We start from the raw sequence: 12,340 nt of genomic DNA, 5'->3' as shown, positions 1-12,340 counted from the left end.
TAAAAGGAAGCTCAGCCCTTTGAGTTAGACTGACTATATAACCTTGCTCTGATGTTTAAACAAATTATCCAAACTTTCTGAGCTTTAATTTGCTCCTCTACGATCAAGAATGTAAAATAATACTATGGTTATCCACACACATTAAGCAGCCAATAAATACTTGCTTTAGGGTATTTACATCCTTAATTTCACTGGATCTTTGGAACTAAACTGTATTGTATCTGGTTGAAATTCTGCCACAGTCTGGAGGGGCACAAAATAACTGAGCCGCCACACAGCCTTGTAGGTTCAAAACAGGAACTCCTTTATTCTCCACATCCCCGCGAACTCCTCGCACTCGGCCTTCTCCCGGGAGATACACCACACACCAACCGGAAATCCCTCCTCCCGAAATCCCGCCTCCAGCACTTCCCCAACCAATGGGAACTCTCCAGGGATTCCTGTGAGAACTCCAAAGTAGCAGGCTGAGGCGGACAGCAGGGGTCTAATATACAATTGAATACACAGCTTAACATAACCATTATCATCAATAGCTTGTGGCGTCACCTCTCAACCACTCCATTCTGGCAAAAATGCCATGCATCATTCTGACTGGCTATGGCTCTCAGCAAAGTTCTACTTGGGAATACTGCCCATAGTAGACATTCAATAAATATTAGTGGAGTTGTCTTCTTTAGAAGAATTCTATCTCCAATGCTCATGCTACCCAAGCCAACTTAGGTTTTCCATAAGAATAGCTCCAATTTTGTCCCAAATAAATGTGAATCTCTGGATGTAAAACATTTATTTAAGCACAATTATAATCCTCTTTCTTCAATAACCTGGGTTGATTTGCTAAATCTCCCCAAGTTCTATATTTATTACCAAAGAAGAATATTGTTATGGATTAAATCACTTTGTTAAATACCAGATAATAAATTATTCATTATAGGGATTTGTTAAAAAGATTTGATCTATAAAATTATCTTATATATATACTTTAATGTATTAATTATAGTTTATGGATTTGTGTGAATTATTTTTTAGAAAGTAATCTTTTACTCCTTTCAACTATTTAAAGACAAAATAGTATACTTTGGATTTTAAGTGTCACAATTTTACTAGATTTTTCATTCCTCTACCAAAAATCTAGCCAAGTCACCCATCAAGGAGTCCCCATTTTCTGGATTTGATAATAAAAATACATTTGTGAATTTGCTTAGAGGGCCATGATAGTGATATGGTATTTACTCAGGACTTAATTGTCTAATGACCTTGGCTGGTTCAAAACATTGTAATAACTAAAAGGTAAGAACAATATTGGAGAAGAGAAGCTTCCAAGTAAGCAAAATAGATATTAAAATGTCAAACACTTATGTCTCGTGGCTGTGAATTTCAGGGATAAGAGATCTTGCAGGATGTGACTCAAAGCTAAGTTACTCCTACTTGGTCCACAGTTCTAACAAGTTTTCTCCATTGTGGGCAGATGAAAAGCAGCAGGCCAGAAATGTGTAGACATTAGAGAGATAAAGATTTCTTACAGCCTTCAACCTGTAAGCCTCGAAGGCAAAGCTTTGTGTCAACTCTTTGTCTGGCACTCGAGCAGATATGAAGGACAGGAAAGTCACCATCACTGCCCTTGCCTCCCACGGTCACGCTTCAATTGGATGCAGAAAAGAGCAACACACTACAAACAATCCGGCAACAAATAAATTGTGTGCTACCTGCCATAAAAAACATTCAGAGAAGGAGGAAACCAGTCTGGGAGACACTAGGGGAGATTTTACTGGACCGAATCTTTTGAAAATTCCTAATTACAACAGGCTCTAAGTCTTAAAAAAGCATTTGAAAAGTGATGCCTGAAATCATTGTGGGAAACATTTCTATTTGACCCAAGACCAATTTTGAAACAATCACATTTTATTTGATCAGATGATAAGTTAGTTGAGAGTGGGACCTGTCAGAACCTATTCCCTTCTCCCCCAGAGCAGAAAGCTGTGCTGTGACAGAACAGCCACAAAACAAACATGTAGCAATTTAACTTTTCAAGTGAGACCAGAGTAACATACTGTGTTATCACATTAAACTGAAATTTAAATGAGAAAACACAAAATTGGTTATGAACTCAAGTAGGCAGGGAAATACCTAACAGGTTGAAAGAAAAGGTGGTAAATACAAGTTGCTCAGAAGAGAAGATGAACAGGGAGTTTTAGGAAACTCCAGATGTCTAAAACATAATGAGAACTACTTCACACATACCTGGAGTAAAGTGGAATTAACTTAAGGTGTAAAAGGAAAGGTTTAAAGAGCAGGTATTTGGAATGTGTTCTTGAATTACATTGTGTTTCTGTTTGTCTTGGTTTTGCCTAAAGTCTTCCTTTTTTATGCTCCTCTTTAAATAGTTTGGGTGAAAGGGGTGAGGGCAGAGTCATGGGATCAGTGACCTGTTTCTTAGTCCTGGTTTGGACTTGTGTAGGACGTGCCCCCTGACCCAGTCAGCTCTGCCAGTCCACAGGAGCACCCATTTATTCCAAGGAGCATCTTTTCTTAAGCTGGTCCATGTTGGTTTTCATCTGTAATCAGGATTCTGAACAAGAACTTCACAAACACTCTGTTCATGACCCAGGTTGGGAAAAAGAGTAAACCCTGTGGAGAATCAGTGCAAAACAGTGATGATAAGACCATGAACCAAAGGCAAATACCACACACCAAACTCCTTGGAGACAGACAGAAACTGGCTTAGTGTAATTCGAAAGGCCTCAAGGTAATCCCCCAAATCTCTCTCCCCCCAACTAGAAAAACAATGCGGTATAGTGAAGAGAGGACTGGGCTGAGCCTGAAAGGGGCCAAGTTCAAATCCTGGCTCTGCCATTTACTGTCTGTGTAAGCTTGAGCCATTTATTTAGCCTTTCTGGGATTCAGTTTCCTCATCAATAAAATGGGGAAAATGCCACCAATAATATAAGGATGTTCTGAGGGCTAAACAACATATCTTAAGTCCCTAGTGCAATAGAAGTCACAGAGCCATAGTACATGCTCAGTATATGGTAGCTTCCATTATTTCTATGGCTGGTCTTTCTATTTCACCACAGCGATCTGCCTTTGGCCTAGCACACCATTTTGTAAGTAGAACTAGAGAAGTAGTTGCTCCAAACAGCCATAGAGCAAAACACAGGTAAGTTATCCTCTATTCCTGGAACTAAAAATCTTTATAGGCAAATCCACAACTAGCTTTGTCACCCTAGGAAAGAAAGTTATCAGGGAAGCACATGAGAGGGTGGTTTGGAGAAAATTAAATCACTTCAGCAGAATTCAAGGGATAAAATTTAGCAAGAGGGAAAAATGATGTTCCAATTGCTCACTGTAACAGAATATGGAGGTTTTGCATATATACTAAAGAGCATTTTAAGAATAACTATTGTTGACATGAACATCTTTGGACAAAACCAAAAGGGCTTTGACTCCATCCCAACATAGAAGACACAAGAAAGGACAATCACAACTGGTGTAGCAGAAGCACAGGATTCTCACCCTGAGACGACCTGTTGTGGGGGGGTGCTTCAGCTTGTCATTGTCAGCTGCCCAGTTAACTGCCCTTGGAAGAAAGATCTGACCCAGATGGAGTCATTGAGCATGAATGCCTTACTGAGCAAGCAGAGCCCTGTAGGACCAGGCCTGCTATGCTTCTATAATGAATTGCTTTTGATGGAAGAAACAGAAACAAACCAAAATCTTAACTGCCCACAAACATAAGTGGGTCCCCCTAGTCCCAAGGCTAGGACTGGAGTGAAAGCTAGTAAAACTAATTAGAGCTGTCTTGGATCATTCAGGAAAAAAAAAAAATGATAAAAATGAGTTCTAAAAATTGGGAGTGGGACCTGTCCTGATTTGGCAGGACAGATAGAAGGGTCTGGAAGCAAAGAATGATACTTTTGTTTCTAAAGAATGGAAGTAAAAACAGGCAAAGCAAGTGCAGGATGCTTTTTTCTGAGCTTAAGGGACTCAGACAAAACTAACCAGATTTAATAGTTCACTCTGGTTCCCAGGACATAGAGTCTTAGGTCTTCCTCCAGAGCTGTTAAGGTCAGATTTTGTTTTTGTTTTTGTTTTTGCCTCTGTGACCAAAAAGATCTGATAAAAACACAATTAGAGGAGGAAATGTTTATTTGGAGGCTCATGGTTTCAGAGGTCTCAGTTCATAGATAGCTGACTCAATTCCTCAGGACCGAGATGAGGCAGAACATCATGGCAGAAGTGTGTGGTCGAGGAAAGCAGCTGGGGACATGGCACAAGGAAGCAAAGAAGGAGAGAAACTCCACTCACCAGGGACAAAATATATACTCCAAAGGCAAGACCCCAGTGACCCACCTTGTCTAGCCACCCCCTACCTGCTTACAGTTATCACCCAGTTAATCCCTATCAGTGGATAAATTCACTGATTAAGTCACGGTTCTCATAAACCCAGTCACCTCACCTCTAAACCCTCTTGCATTGTCTCACACTTGAGCTTTGGGGGGACACCTCATATCTAAACCATATCAAGAATTTAAGGAACCTGGATAGAATTAACTAAAGATAACAGCTCACCCTACTTCCCAAGACTTGGAGTCTCAGTCCAGTGACTTCCAGCCCCCTGTTGAACACAAATATAAAACAACAGCCAATACCTAATGATTATCTTTCCCTCTACTCAACAAAGGCAGTATAAAACAATAAAATTCCTAATAACAAACTAACAATATATGTTGCACGCAAGTGGCTATTTGCAAATGTGTCCTAGATCAAAGATCGCAGAGAATTCTTTTCGTTGTTTGGTCTTCCTGTAGACTGGAAGACAAAATCGGGTTTCCCAGCCATGTGTACTTACTTGTTGCTTAAAGAAGCACGTAACCCATTAGAACTTCTTGATGACTTGTGAGACCAAGGATGTGGTTTCCATTATCTAATAAATGATAAGTAGGGAATAAGCATAGTTGGTTTACATTAGAGCCTAAGTGGAGATGATATTGCTGTAAATATTTATTATAATTTTCTAAAAATACTCATGTATGTGTCTGCCATATAAGAAAAATGCTTCTTAGGATGCTTAAAAAAAAAAAAAGTGGCATAAAAGATTGGCGAGACATCTGGTCTGTCAGAGTTTACAATCTAGGAAAAATGATGTGAACTTAGCGTTATAACAACAACTATAACTTAAATATTTGCCATATGCAAAATGCTACATACACATTATTTTACTTAATCCTCACAAGAACCCCATGAAACAATCAAATTTTCTCAATTTTGCTGAGAATCAGAAAGATAAAGTAACTTGCCTAAACTCACACGAGGAAAAGAAGAATGTCTATTGTTTCATTTATCCAGAACTACTGTTTCATTTATTTATTTATTTGTTTGTTTATTTATTTATTTATTTATTTATTTATATTTGGCAACACGAACCCTTCTTCTTTTGAGGATCGGGTCTTCAATATCACACACACACACACACACACACACACACACTCAGATACACACACATCACACTCCCATTGTGTGCTTCTGTTGGGCCAGTCACACTGCATTCCCGCTCATGTGATACAAATCAAACCAATCAGTTCTTCCATGGTTTCTTCAAATGGAACTAAGGGGAGAGTGCTCCTTCCTTCTTACCCTCTAGTGAAATGAAACTGAGAAATGTGAACTTTGAAGCTTCCAGAAGACATACCTCCAGCCTCTTGTCAGATGCTAGTCTGAGGAAATAAAGTCAGTATGGAGAAATAAATAGAAAAAGAGATTTTTTTTTTTTTAAAAAGCACCTGTGACTTCAGTGACTATGGTTCCATTCAGTGGTTTGCTGGTAAATGTTTAACAACCAACTCTCCAAGTGTAGTTCCTTTTTGTTTATTTGCATGTTTGGTACCAGAGATCAAAACCAGGGCCATTTAACCACTGAACCACATCCCCAGCCCTTTTATTTTGAGACAGGGCCTTATTAAGTGGCTCAGGGTGGCCTCGAACTTTGCAATCCTTCTGCCTTAGCCTCTTGAGCTGCTGAGATTACAGGAGTACACCACCACACCTAGTCCAAGTATAGTTCTGACATGAATGTTGGTCAGCAATTTAAAAAAAATTTTTTTTAATTTTATTTGTTCTTTTTAGATATATATGACAGTAGAATGCATTTTGGCATATTATACATACATGGAGTATAATTTATTCTAATTAGGATCTTATTCTTGTAGTATTACATGATGTGGAATTACCCTGGTCATTTATTCAAGGATAGGAAAGTTATGTCTGATTAATTCTATTGACCTTCCTATTTCCCTCCCCCTCTTCCCTTTGTTCCCCTTTGTCTAATCCAATGAACTTCTATTATTCTCCTCCTCATCCTCCCTTATTGTGGGTTAGCATCCACATATCAGAGAGAACATTTGGCCTTTGGTTTAGGGGGACTGGATTATTTCACTTAGCATGATAGTTTCTAGTTCCAGACATTTACCAGCAAATGCCATAATTTCATTCTTCTTTATGGCTGAGTAATATTCCATTGTGTATATATACCACAGTTTCTTTATCTACTCATCTGTTGTAGGGCACCTAGGTCGGTTCTATAGCTTGACTATTGTAAATTGAGCTGCTATTGATGTGGCTGCATTACTGTAGTATGCTGATTTTAAGTCCTTTGGGTGTAGACCAAGGAGTGGGATAGCTGGGTCAAATGGTGGTTCCATTCCAAGTTTTCTGAGGAATCTCCACACTGCTTTCCAGAGTGGTTGTGAAGCCAGATTTAAAGTTAGGTAGTCATCTTCAAGCAAACTTGAAGATGCTGACTCGGAAGTGCCCAGATTACTTCTTTGGCCCACCTGTGTCCCACCCCTCGGGCCTTCCCACCTACATTCCATCACCCAAAACTATAAAATGGAGAGACAACCGCACTTCCATGGATTCCACCTCTTGGGTCCCCTTCTTCCTCTGGGAGAAGTCTTTTCTGCTGTCCTTTAATAAACTTCTAATTTCTACTCTGACCTTGCCTAGGCATGCTTCTCTGGTTATTCTTCAACATTGGGGAAGCAAGGACTCGTCACCGGTCAACAGCAGTAACAGTTGCACCAATTTGCAGTCCCACCAATAATGAATGTATGAGAGTACCTTTTCCCCCACATCCTCACCAACATTTATTGTTACTTGTATTATTTATAATTGCCATTCTGACTAGAGTGAGATGGAATCTGAGTGTAGTTTTAATTTGCATTTCTCTAATTGGTTAGCAATTTTCTTTATGTAAGATGAAAGGGAATCAGCAAAGACATTGGTAGAATTTTACTCATTTTTTTAATGGTATAACTGACTTCTTTGGTAAATCAGTTAATAGTTTTAAAAAAACAGACATTTTTCTCAATTTTTGGATATTATTCACAAAGTAACAAGTATAGATGTATACACATTTTCAAGTTTAATTTGCATTGTCAACATTTTTTCATCGCTTTCTTAAGTCTAGACTCTAGGGAATCAACAAAAGATCAAGTCCTGATTTGTAGCATTTGTCAATCTCTACAGTGTGAATGCTTCTGCCTTGACCAACGTCAAACTTCCAAAATGACATCATTGGTGTTGGGGAGAGATGAGCAAATCATATTGTGTTTTCACCCTACAGACACCACAGATATAAAGATTCACACATGTAGGAGAGAGAAAAATGCAGTAAAGTCATGAGGAAATGATAAGATTTTAGAATTTATTACCTTTGCATCTAATATAATTTTTAATCATGATCTTATAATTTAATTTTTAGTAATGGTTGTGTTTAACAACCGACTCACAAAGTCACTGAAAACCTGGACAAGTGGCTTTCAAGAATCAACATGATCCAAATACAATACATCATAGGTTTCCCCTGATCCCTGGGTCCTACCTATATTTCCCACCCTAATTCCAGGAGCAAAACAAAACAAAACAAAACAAAACAATACCAAATTTCTCTCACCTACAGAGTGTCTTCTCAATCACTTGCAACTTAAAAGAATCCTGGCTCACTCAAGGGGACCCTTATACCTAGAGTGGACAGGGTAGGCTTCTTCCACAAGGCAGGTTGAGGCTCCCAGCTTTGAAGGCCAATTTCCAGCCTACTTAGCTGCATTTAAAACAAAAACAAAAACTGTGCTTTCCGCCTTAGGAAATACAATGTTCAGCTACGGAAAGCCTGGCCATGCCACATGATGGTCCCTTTAAATGTCTTCCTAGATGAGGAATGTTTAATCAGCTGAGCAGAGCCTCCAGCCCTGCAGGAGCCTGGAGGATGTCAGCAGCTCCCAGCCGCTTGCTCCCAGGAGCCCAGCATCATTTTATGCAACCGCACAGGGTGGAGACCAACCTTCTCCCTGGAGAGGAAGTGGCTGCAGGAATACCAGATGTGGCATTCCCACAGCAGCTGGTGGAGGGGCCCCTGTCTCCCAGGGTGAGGAGCTCCACAGAGACCCAGCCCTGGAAGTTTGCAGAGTTTCCACAAGCAGGGAGAACCCAAGCTGCATGGGGCCAGAGGCAACAGGGGATGGTAAACAGAACACTATTTGGGACTGATTCTCCCACCCACTGCCTTTGTTTCCGTCCACCAGTGTTGGGAAACCTGTTTAAAGAGTTATTCCAAGTATTTTTTCAAGCCTCTAATCTGTCTTCAAAAATATTCTGGAGGAGGAAGCAAAGATTGTTTGCTGCGGTAGATGAGGGTAGAAATGGCCAGGAAAAATCTCCCCAGAATACCTAAGTAAGAACCACGAGGGAGGGTCAGGGGAGCATGGACAGAAGCCAGCCGCGGCTACTGGAGTGCAATTCTCTGCTTGTCCTGCAGATTTTTAAATGGGGGGCAACTGAAGTCCATTGCTCTGTGTGAAAGCTGGGGGGTGGGGGTGAAGTGGAGGGAAAGGGGAGGTGGGGTTGCTATAGATGGTTGGAAAGGGTGAGAGGGCTGCAGGTGGGGGACCCAGGGAAATGGAGTGTGCGGTTCATCTTAAATCTTGTTTACTGTACGTATTCTTGGGTGGGGGGGGGGGGGTGAGCTGGACCCCTTAGTCCCCACATCCAAAGTTGATTAAAACCCTGAAGTTTTCCATAATTGGACCTCATTAATAAATTCCTCAGGGTACCAGGAGGCTCTGAAGAGGTAAAATAAGGGTTTGGAGAGATGAGAGCAACAGGAGGTTGTAAGACCCCAGACTGTGGAGTTAATTCCACTTAATCAGCTTGGACAAACTCCATGTTCACAACAAGCCCCAGGAGTCCCTGAGCCCCCAGCCCCCGCCCTCTTCAGCAGGGCAAGATTTTCTGGCATTCACTTCTCCCTTACTTTTTAACCTGTTTCCAACGTGGTAACATACTGCCCCATGTTTTAAGAACATGGGGCTGCTCTTTCCTGAGGACTCTCATGGTTCCTAAGCTAAATGTGATGGCAGCAGCTTGGAGAAGGACAGGCAGCACCTCGAGCCTCCTCTCTTCCCTTTACCATCCACCAGCACATACCACACCCCTGCCCCAAACTTCTCCCCTCTCACCTTCGAGAACATCTGTTCTCAGTTGTTAGTTGGACCCCAGACTCACACACAGTCCCTGTACAGGTTATTATTAATGTGCTAACTTGACTTGGCTAAGGGATGCCCAGAGAGTTGGCAAAGCCTTACTTCCGGCCGTGTCTGTGAGGGTGTGTGGAAGAGATTTGAATTGGTAGACATGGTAGAGAAGATCATTCTCACCAACATGGGCTGGCATCATCCAATCCCTTGAGGGTCAAAGAGAACAAAAAAGGAGAGAATTCACTCTCTCTGCTTGAGTGGAACATTTGTCCTCTCCTGCCTTCGGACATTGGCCTTCTGATGCTTAGGCCTTTGACTCAAACTGGGACTTACACAAATGCCCCCTCCCGTTTCTCAGGCCTCTGAATTTGAGGTGGAACTACCACACCGGCTTCACTGCTTCTGCAGTTTGCAATGGCAGCTCATGGAACTCTTTAGCCTTCCTAATTGTGGGAACCAGTTTGCATAATAAACCTCTTTCTATCGATCTTTATATTTGCCATCAGTTGTGTTTCTTTGGATATCTCTAATACAATCCCAAATCTTAAAGTAAGACATCAGCATTAACTTGTTATCATTTCAAGTCTTCATAAGTTAGCAAATAGAGGCAAGTTTTAGGGGTTATTAGTTTTCATTTTTTTCTTTCTTTCTTTTTCTCCTTTTTTGTACTAGGGATTGAACACAGGGCCTTGCATCATGTTAAGCAAGTGCTCTACCACTGAGCTACTTCCCCAGCCTTTTATTTTATTTTGAGATAAGGTCTCACTAATTTGCCCAAGCTGGTCTTGAGCTTACCATCCTGCTGTCTCAGCCTCTTAAGTAGCTGGGATTAAAGGTGTGCACCACCATGCCCACCAGTGGTCATCTTTAGTGTGGAGCTTACTTGGTTAATATGGTTAGCACAGTACCCTATTGTTTTTCTCTAATAGAAGTGAAAATGAGCTGCAAAATATCCAAGGATCAGATACCTAGGAAAAACAAGAAGCAAAGGGCCTCAGGGATGTCCAAATTGGGAAGCCAATCTCTGAGTAAAAAAGATCAAGGGTCAAGTGGAGGATTTTTCCTGGACTCCAAGTGGCTTGTTCTCATAACATCTATCTATATCTTACAAATGTCTCCTTCCTTTTCTGGGAATTTCAGTGAGAAAGGTTATGTAGCAAGACTATCAGGCATAGAAACAGCCTCCAGTTCAACCTCCATCTCCAAGAATTATCAACCTTCATTTATATGGACTACAATGTCACTAGTTCTTGGTGTAGGACTCACTCCAGGTCAAGGATAGAACAAAATAGCAGATGACTGTGGTGGAGGAAAGCAGGTCAGGTAATGGCCATTAAGAAACAGAGAAAGAAAGAAAGAGAGAGAGCTCCACTTTCCAGGGACAACATTTGTATCCTAAAGGCACACCCCCAATGACCCACCTCCTCCAGCCACTGCTATCTGCCTACAGTTACCACCCAGTTAATCCCTGGGAGGGATTAATGCTGAGTGGGTTGAGGTTCTCATAACCCGATGATTTCACTCTGAACTTTCTTGAATTGTCTCAAACATGAGCTTTTGAGGGATGCCTCATATCTAAACCATAACAATAGGCTAACAAATTGATGATTTTTAATTTGCAGGGGGAGGCGAAAGAAATTGATAAAGGTCTGATTGTAGGTGAGAAAAGTGAAAGGTTTTTTTTTAAATCTAAAATTAATTTTTCTGAAAACTGGGTCTGATTCATCCTATTTTTTTTACCAGATCTATTTTTAGAAACATTTACTTTTAAACTAATAAATGAATTAAACTGTAGCCATAGCTGCTGTCTGATAACTCTTTCCTGGTGAAAGAACATAGTCTTTCCCCCAAACAAATACAGTCTTCACATAACCAGAACTGATAAACCAATCCTCAAATTGAGAGACACCTTCAGTAAATGGAAAAGCTGTATATCAAAATAGTTGATAAAGGCAAATTTTTATCTGTAAAAGGCAACTTTTTCAGTAATGTATTTAAAGAGTTCGGAAGGGTTGGGCAATGAAGGGAGAATTTGAAGTAAGTAGCTGCTGCTTCATCCAGTTCTCCTGTGGGGTACTGGCTAGTGTGGGACCAGATGAGTGGGCAAGGTGGGTGGACTTAGGTGGCCCTTGCTGCTTTGGCATAAACTGGCCCAGCTCAACTGCATGACATTCTGGAAAAGTTAAAACTCTGCAGACAATAAAACATTAATTGTTGCCAGTAGAAAGGGTGAGGGAGGAATTGAATAGGCAAAGGACCGGGCATTTTGAGAGTACTGAAACTCCTCTGTATGATATTGTAATGTTGGACACATGTCATTAAACATTTGTTCAAACCCATAAAATAACACAACTCCAAGGGTGAACTGTGATGTGAACTGGGTGTTAATGAGCTATCCATGTAGAATCATCAATCATGACAAACGTACTACTCTGGAGAGAGATGTTGATGAGGAAAGCTGTGTGTGTGTGTGTATGTGTGTGTGTGTGAACTCTCTGTGTTTTACCCTAAAAAAAAAAAAAAAGTCCTGGCCCAGGCATTGATCTGGATTCCCAGGGGCGAAGGAAAGTGCCATCCTCTTATGTCTTACCTGCTGTCTACAGCAGAACACTTTTCACCCATAACTGGCCCCTTTAGGGCTTAGCCAGGTTCCTCGTAGAATCTGGGAGTTGAAGAGGAATTACTTTTCTATTCCATATATAAGTCAGAATTTTATAAGCATGTCTCCATACATTTCTTCTATAATAATAAAATAAAATAAAAAGAATGAACTTTGCAGTATTATTCAGGGGAGACTGATTTTTCAATTGATA

General features: G+C 40.7%; 1 long non-coding RNA gene across 1 annotated transcript; it reads right to left on the bottom strand.

Annotated features, from left to right (window-relative positions):
• Nucleotides 1-937: 937 nt before the first annotated feature.
• Nucleotides 938-8,591, bottom strand: LOC125615755. The gene is made up of 3 exons (XR_007346348.1): nt 7,949-8,591; nt 4,847-4,921; nt 938-2,625 (listed from the first exon to the last, which is right to left on the bottom strand). It is a non-coding gene; the product is annotated as an uncharacterized LOC125615755 (long non-coding RNA).
• Between the last annotated feature and the right edge of the window lie 3,749 nt (nt 8,592-12,340).

Source organism: Marmota marmota, unplaced genomic scaffold, assembly GCF_001458135.2.
Source record: "Marmota marmota marmota unplaced genomic scaffold, marMar, whole genome shotgun sequence".
NCBI lineage: Eukaryota > Metazoa > Chordata > Mammalia > Rodentia > Sciuridae > Marmota > Marmota marmota.
The sequence above is the reverse complement of the archived record's forward strand: the minus strand, read 5'-3'. Positions and strand labels throughout refer to the sequence as shown.